Genomic DNA, 8,622 nt, shown 5'->3' with positions numbered 1-8,622 from the left:
ATGATATATATATATATATATATATATATATATATATATATATATATATATGACACAACCATCCTGCTCTCTTACCAAGTTTATAGCTTTTGAAGGAAGTCACAAATTTCTAAGTCATAACTGTACATATTTTGAAGCTCTCCTAGTTGTAGGGACCCAGAGTTCTTTTACAGTGATCTTTGATGGGTGAAGTAGCCGTTTCCTGGTGACCTTTAGGCTCGTGTGGTCGGCTCTAAGATATGTTTATTTTGTTTTGCTCCTAGACTTCTTTACTGACTCTGCCTTTCTGTATGTATTTTGGGGAAAGATTCTGAGTTCATTTAGTCTTAGTCTTGAGACACTGAGTTGCTGGTTGCAGGCAGCAGAATGTCCACGACAGTGCCTGCACTGCCCGCAGAGCTGCCCTCCGGAAAGCATGTGGGTATAACACAGCTAGTGCTAGAAGGAGGAAAACCAAATAGGCCTGCAGGCTGAAGTTGTACTGCCAGCTTCCTTAGATGTGAGCAAATTTCAACTATAACTTCCATCACAGACTAATAAAACCAGGTGTGTGAACACTAGTATTTAAAATTTTCCTTTTTAAGACGGCATTTATTTTGTTCCAGAAAAGCGCCTGATGTAGACCCTCCCTCTGAGAATAGCCATGGAGCCATGTAGAGAGGTCTAGCCCAGCACATCTCAACTACCAGTCAGCTTCCCTTTGAGAAATGTGCTCACTTCCTGTTTTCAGAGATTCCAGGGCAGCGGGGGAAAAAAAAATCAGTTGCTTAAACTTCAAACCTAGAGGAGATTGTAAAGGCAGAGTTGAAGTGAATAGTTTCGTTAGAACCTTATAAAAACAAAATGCAAGAAAATAATGTGAAGAAATCACGTATCTGTTTGAATTAGATGCTTGGGGAATTTTTTCAAGCTAGTTCTGGTTCTTATATTTGTTTTGTTTTGTTTTTTTCCTTTAAGAAACTTTCTCAAGGAAGTTAGACTGGGATGGTAAAGGGGGAAATATGTTAATGAGATTGCAGGCATTTTCTATATTCTTTTTGGCATGAGCACTCATGTCCCTGATAGTGTAGAAATTCAAAGGAGGTGGTTAATAACTTTAGTAAATAATATATTGTGGCATTTAGTGATGTGGAGGGCTAAGGTCATTACAGACTTTAAATAAACTATTATATGGCTGGTTCCTCAAGCACTGCTGCGTATTTAATAATGAGCTTCTAAAAGCATTTCTTAAGTTGCAGACCTATAAGATTACAAATGTCACTCATGTTAGTATAATCCACATGCAAGTGATGAAGCCTTCTCTTTGATGTGCTAAATTGGAGAAGGACTAATGGAGCTATGAATATACAATAGAACATATTTAAGTAGTAGTCTTGCTTTAGGTAAAACACTTTCTTGAAACCAGAGGCATTTCAAACAATAAAACCTGGCTCTAATGGGGATGCTCTGTGTGGATGGAAAGCTACTAAAAACACTCAGGTTTATTCAGATGTGAGCAGCGATTGTGTGCAGTTCCTCCCCCAACCTCAACATTGCTTAGGAAAAAAAAAAAGTCTATGAGTTTATTCTACCTTTCATCCATTGCATTTGTGATGTTATTAGTTAGCGAGATGGACACTTCTTTTGAAAGGATTTACTTAATATTAACCATGTCATAGAGCAAGATGGCCCCCAGTCCCTACAAGCAAGTGCAATTAAAAATAAAAGCAAATGTTATTTAGCCCTGCTGAACTGATAAAAAAAATTATGTTTATGATACATATAAATGTCTCAAACATGCAAATTGTCACTCTTGCTAATGAAACAATTTTGTAAAAAGATTGTCCTCTAAAAGGGTTTAATGTTTTTTACCTATCTAACTGTCTAGTTAGATTTACACATCCCGCAAGGCAGGGGAGCCTGAAGCTTTTCCAAACCAAATTGTTTGCCACTAGAAACTATTTTCAGCTCTTTCATGATTTATTAGGAAATAGTTTAACCTGGACTGTAGTGTCTTATACAAAATGAGAAAACTGTCACACCAAAATGAAATTGTGAAATTGTCATCCTCTTAATATTAGCTGTATTTAAATTCTTTTGCCCTTATATTAACACTGATATTTGAAACAACTAAGCATCTAAAATGAAGCCCTTAAAGGGCTTCAAATGTCAATATAGTAAGATTCTAGTGTGTACTACTATTTCTATAAAATATTTCTTAGGGCCTATAAATCATATAACACAGTGAACCCAAGATCTACATATGGAGTCTAGTGAAGAGAGTGAAGAGTTTCTGTGTAGCCTAATTGTATTTAAATTAAGGAAATCCAAAAATCCCTTCACCCTTCACACCAAAGACCCCTTCACCCTTCACCAGGGAGTTCTGTCCTGGGTGCTGTCCCACCTATGACTCCTTTAAGAGGCCATTGGAAAAAGGCCATTTACAAGTTAATGTTACTTGTAGCTTTGTTACTAAGACTCACCTATTGTTAGTCCAGCCAAGTCACAAAAATGCTTATTGCAGTTAAATAGCAATTTGTTTCCATGAAACTGCAATTAAAGTATTACTGAGCAGCCATTTTAGATTGGCAGTGCTCTGAATGCATGTTAAACAGCCAGCTACTCCCACTTGCAGAGTCTGAGATCTGACTAGCAGCAAAGTGTAACACATTCACCGATGCTGGGTACCTAGTTAAAGAGGCATTTGTAGCCCTCTGCTCCCATCGTGAACATGCTGAGAGCAATGACAAGTGGGGGCTGATTTTTGGAAGGTGAACTTGCAACTTACCTCAAGTGAATACTGTTTTCAGTTGTACAAGTAGTGCTTTATGCTAGTAGATATGTGCATGTTTCCTAGAGGGAATGTTTTCAAGTTCAGATTGATTCTGCTGAGAATGGACGGCAACTCAGAGGCCTCAAGCCAATAATGTACTACAGGCCCTGACATGTTACAGCTGTGTAAACAGGGCCATTCTATTTCCTAAATCACAACTAATAAAGCAGAGGATGAAAATCAATTGATTCTGTTATAAGTTCTTTGAATGACAGTGGAAAGTTGTTTAATGACTCCCTGTTAGAATGGACAAGCCTGAGTAGAGTCACCAAAGTACCGATTTTAATTGTCTCTCTCCCCTCAGAACCAGGGCAGGACAGCCTCTCCTAGGTATTGACATCACTACCACCAGATCAAAACCTGCTGGGAGAGGAAGGATCTGAACTGAGTTCTTCCCGTAGATCTGACATTCAGAATTTGTTGAGTGAGAAAGGTGAAGTGCAAAGGTTGCATTGAAAATGTGAAACATTGATGCAAGATCCTGAGAGAGAAAGATTTCAGAGGTGGTGTTTTAAAATGCAATTAGCACTGAATTCTAACCAGTTGGAAACAATCATTAGCTCATGAGAACAGGAGGCATCTCACCTTCCTTCACTCTAGAACAACCCCCCATCTTGAACTAAAAGGTTCACATCCCCAACTTCTTCAAAAACAATTTTTATATTTGTATGCTTTCACCTGTTGTTGGAGCTGCAAGTTTTTTCTTAAGTTAGAGTTTCTTCCTAAATTAATTTTTCATTTTTGGTGAATTGAATGTTTTTAGGAACTGTAAAGAGAAAATCTGAGGACAAACAGGATTTACAAATGAAGATTAATTATGAAACCTGGAAAGGAAATTGATTTCTTGGGTTGCTACTGTACCTTTTTCTTTACTTAAATAAGGTTTGGTAGGAATAGGTGTGTCTTAAATTCTATTTCTCTAAGGCCTCTGATTCAGTTTCTGTCATCAATCATGGGACTTAAACTTGCCATAAACCTTACATCTTTAAATACAATGTTTAATATACTAACTTTATCTTGGAGATGCATAAAGCTTTGTAAATGTATTTATATATTTACATTTACAATGAACAACTACTTACACATGCAATATCATTTGGTCCTCATAATCCTTTGAATTATTATTTCCTCAGTTTTACAGATGAGGTAACTAAAGTTCAGGGAGATGACTTATTAAGCAGGGCTAAGAGAAGGGTCGAGGTTAGTGGGCACTTATTTTGGGTGTAGAATATAAGGAGGTGTCAGAAAATCAGTAATTAAGATAATCTTTTAATGCAGCATTTTAAAATCAATGCAAAAAATATGATGAACAAAATGTCACAATTTTAAGTAGAGGTGGGGTCAGTATTACTTTGTTTTTGCCACAGCCTCCAACATGTTGGGGTGTTGTTATTAAGGCCCAGGGTCCCAGAATTGCTATTGAACGCCGGCATTTAGGGAATTTTTAGTAAAATTACTTGCACTGATAATGTGCTTTATCCTGTTAGCTATAACTAGTTTCTTTCCTCTTAAAAAAACATTGCATTTTGTCTTTATCCAACCTGAAATGCCAACTTATTTAGATTGCCTACATTTCAGCCTTGCTCTAAGAGATATTTCTTTTGAATTTTGAGAAATCTCAACTCCTTCGTCATGAATATTTAGGTATAATTGATAATAACTCTGCCCACAAATTGTTGTTGCTGAGGAACAAGACTTTCATAATCATATTAGTTCAGAAAGAAAAATGGATCAAAATACTCCACACAAAGTAGTAAAGGATGTGTTCAGAATCTTTGAATGAGCTGTGGCTTGAGCCACGTAAAAGACCTTACAATAAATTAGATTATATAAAAGTCATTTGTACTTATATAAGTAGAAAAGAAGTAATATGCATAAACAGTTTTAGGAAAACTTTTACATATTCTAGTGTGATGTAAAAGTAGACATACCTTAAAAGAACTGATGTTTATATTTGTTGTTTTAGGATGGGAAAACACTGACATTCAAAGAGAACAAGTTATACCTTTACTGTACACTAACAATTCTCAGATTATTTTAAAATTTTGTTGGCTGTACTTTCTATTTTCCCATTAATTGCTAGGGTTTAAAAGATACAAAAAATTGTGCTTTTAAAATAAGTTACTTGAACAAGTAACATTAAATCCAAGCTGCCTTTATTACAAAGGGAAGAATGGTTAAAAATATCTACTCCAATTTAATGAAAGATTCTTTCATGTTGATATAAAATGGTGAAGCAAAAAGCAAAAAAGACTTATTTTTGTGTGTGTTTTTGCATAGACTGTTGACTGCAGTGGATTTGGGTGCCAAAGTACCAGTTCTTAAAGCCCATAATTTCTATATGTTATTTCATGGGGTATCTCGCAACCCAATGGCCCTTTGCATGCTATCTTTTAGTCTTATTCTACTATATGCAAAATGAGACTGAAGCTAGCCAGTATGTGTTTTTTTTAGTCCGAAGACTACCCTTCTCATTGGTTATGGATGGATATACCTATATCTACCTTAGGTTATAAGGACCTGGAAAAATATGTATAGATCAACACACCTATAGATTCAAACTACAAAATATCAATAGAAAAGGGCAAGATGCTTTGTAGATATGTGTACATTATGGCCTAAGGTCATAAAATTAGTAAGTTAAGTCTGATGACAACACTGAGAAGTAGGCAAGATTTGCACCAGGTATGGAGGCTGCAGGACCCGTATACTCAATTACTTGGTTATACTACTCTATAGTATAACCAAAAACCATGATACATTCCAGTTTTTCAATAAATGCCATCTGTACCCAGAGCTGAATAGCCAGTACAAACCATACCCTGAATAATATTTACCAGTGGTTTCTTTTTTTTTGGCAGTGGGTGGGAGTGGATGTTTATGAAATTGATAATAGATGAAATATTTTCTCTTAGAATTCTAGGCTATGAGGAAATTTCTATCGTGATAAAAAGGAGGGTAGGGAGAATGGAAGGAACAATTTTCTAGAGAAATAGCTCTGCGAGGGAGTTTAAGGGGCTGGGGTCTCTTACTGCAGTTCGGGAAGAAGGATGTACAGGCTCCACAAATACCCCTGCCGCACATCTCATTTCAATGGTTTTTTTTTTTTGTCTTATTTCACAACTGTCAACAAGACCCTCTGCCCTAACCACCCGCACAGGTGCTTTTGCTGTGTGTGGTAAAACTCAAGCTATGCTTTTGTGTACTTCAAGCTCCTATAAGGCTGTGACATCAGGAGGTCTCAGACATGAGCAGAGTTGGCAGTTTTTGAAAGTTGATGTGATACAGCATTTGGTGACACTTCACAGGTGTGTCAGGGAGAGCTAAGGCGGAATGAAAATTGCAATAGAAAAAAAGCAGACTCCAATGCTCTTGATGAAGTTTGAGGTACCACTGTGGAAAAAAAGGCCTCTGGTTCATTAAAGCTACAGCCTCTGGAAATTGAATCCTTTCTTTCTCTGAGAGTAGAGGGAGGCAGTAGGAGTCAGAAGAAATGGAGGGGGCAGGTTTGAGTTTTCTGATTTGTTACTGAGTGAATCAGGAAGATAAACAGGCTTGATTTTCAAAAGACGGGCAATCCTAAATGAATTTCTGACACTGAGGTCTAGCTAGGCCTTTCTTTCTTCATGGGAATGGATATGATTCACGAAACTCCACATGCTGTAAGCAATTTTTTTTTTTTAACCCTCTTTAAGCAGTAAAACAGGTTTTAAAGTTTTAAAAAAGAGGGAAAGAGAATTCAGGCTGGCTTTGGAGTTCCTGAAAACCAGACAGTCTTTGCTGTGGGTGAAGTCAAGGTGTAGCTGTAATATTTTTCTCCCTAAGTTGTGTTCTATATTTTTTAGCCTGGAATTTGATTTCTAGTGGCCTACCAAAGCATTCTGCCTCTGGAATCCCCTTGTTTTGCATGCAGATGGCATGTTAATGAACTCTCTACTGTGCATTTTATCCCACTCTGGACACATTTGTGACATTATTTTTCAAAACTAAATGAGGCTAGGCAGTTGGTTGATTGGGCCTGATGAGAATTGGGTGACTAAGTTGAAAACATTCTCAAAACAGTACCCGCTTACCCAGGGTTGCTGCTAGATGTTCTATGAAACAATCCTTCTCCCCAAAAAAGGTAGTTGGATTTCCCTGCGTACATAGAGACTTGTAGAACTGTATGCTTTCCAGAAGGTGTGTGATCAATTTCATTCTAACACTAGGTAATTCTGGGCTGTCTTTGCTTTCTTGAGTATCTGTGGGCATCTTGTGCATCTTTTTTTTTTTTTTTTTTTTTTTTTTGGAGACGGGAGTTCGCTCTGCCGGGCCCCAGGCTGGAGCTGCCAAGTGGCCAATCTCAGCTCACTGCCAAAGCCTCCGCCCTCCCGGCGTTCACGCCATCTCTCCTGCCTCAGCCTCCCAAGTAGCCTGGGCTAACAGGCGCCCGCCACGTCGCTCCCGGCCTAGTTTTTGCTTATTTTTAGTAGCGACGGCCGGTTTCACCACTGTCTAAGCCCAGGAATGGCTCCTCGATCTCCGTGATCCTCGTGATCCGCCCATACTCAAGGCCCTGCCCAAAGCTGCTGGGTATTGCAGCGTGCTGGGATTACAGGCTTGAGCCACCGCGCCCGGCCTTTGTGCATCTTTTTTTAAACTTAGGTTTCTACACCATCATCCCGACTAAGGGAGATCGTCAGTACTCGTTGTCTTACGGGGAATGTTATGACAATTAATGATGGACGATTTACCTTGTATTTTGTGCTTTGTGCCTTTTAGGAGGAAGGCGCTTGTGCCTCCCCACTCTCTCCTCTTATTTTAAAGCATGTAATAAAGCACATATTTCACTGTAGTGAAATAAGCACTAAACTGGGAGTCAGGAGACACTTGAAATTTAATTCTAGTCCTGAAAGGAAGTCAAATGGCAACTATGATTAAATTTGTCTTTCTAATCAAATATTAGCCATGGGCTAGTCATTTAATCTCACTACCTCATCTTGCCCATCTGTTAAATAGGAATTTACTAACAACAGCTATATTTGCCAGTGCATTTGACATATCACTAAAGGTAAAAGGGCTTTATATTCTGAGGATGACACTATTTTGGACTGTAAATACTGAAACACTGGAAAATATAATAAATTCTCCGACTTAAGTGTTAATGATAAGGTTTTCAACTTACTTCAAAAATTATTGTAACCAACTCTTGGCCTGTCTTCTCTAAGGGAGGAGAGTGATGATATAGATTAATCCAAAATAATCAATTACACTCAGATTATTTTTGGTTTAGAATGTATTGTGTGTTTTTTAAGCAAGGTAATAATGCCTTTGTTAGGCAAATGTTAGACAAAATTTACAGTTTCATAAACTCAGACCAAATAGTTGGTAGAAGGTAGCTCAAGAAAGAAATGAACATTTCTTAAACAATTATATGGCCCAGGCATCTCTTTCATGTGTTATCCCCAGCATACAACTTTGAGGAAGATGTTACTATTCCTACATTTGCGTTTGAGGAAGCAGGAACTTAGGTTAAAAAACCCTTGCTCAGAGTCACACTGCTAGAGTTGTCTGAACAGAGATGACTCTGACCCCAGAGCCTTATCAACAGGTTTCCATGGTCACCTATAAAGAAATGCATATTAGGATTAAAACTTTGCCATACCATTCTCCATCAGATAATAGAGTTGATGCTATACATTTAAAACCATAGCAAACTAGTGAATATTAAAAATGTCTGATTGCTTTGGGAAGGAGACTTTGATCCAGCTATCATTGTTTACATGTGAAAATATTAATAGTTGTAGTGCCTTTTTGATGACACACTTTCC

At 37.7% G+C, this 8,622-nt stretch overlaps 1 long non-coding RNA gene across 1 annotated transcript in view; it reads right to left on the bottom strand.

The window, feature by feature from the left end:
• Positions 1 to 8,072: 8,072 nt before the first annotated feature.
• The window catches only part of LOC108514526 (uncharacterized), an 18,555-nt gene continuing 18,005 nt past the window's right edge, over positions 8,073 to 8,622 (bottom strand). The window contains exon 4 of the long non-coding RNA XR_001881235.1: positions 8,073 to 8,416. This is a non-coding gene — a long non-coding RNA (uncharacterized LOC108514526). The remainder of the gene's footprint in view (positions 8,417 to 8,622) is intronic.

The sequence above is a fragment of the Rhinopithecus bieti genome, unplaced genomic scaffold, assembly GCF_001698545.2.
Source record: "Rhinopithecus bieti isolate Rb0 unplaced genomic scaffold, ASM169854v2 scaffold_1467, whole genome shotgun sequence".
In the NCBI taxonomy this organism is placed as follows: Eukaryota; Metazoa; Chordata; class Mammalia; order Primates; family Cercopithecidae; genus Rhinopithecus; species Rhinopithecus bieti.
Note: the sequence above shows the minus strand (reverse complement) of the source record. Positions and strands in the feature narration are given on the sequence as shown.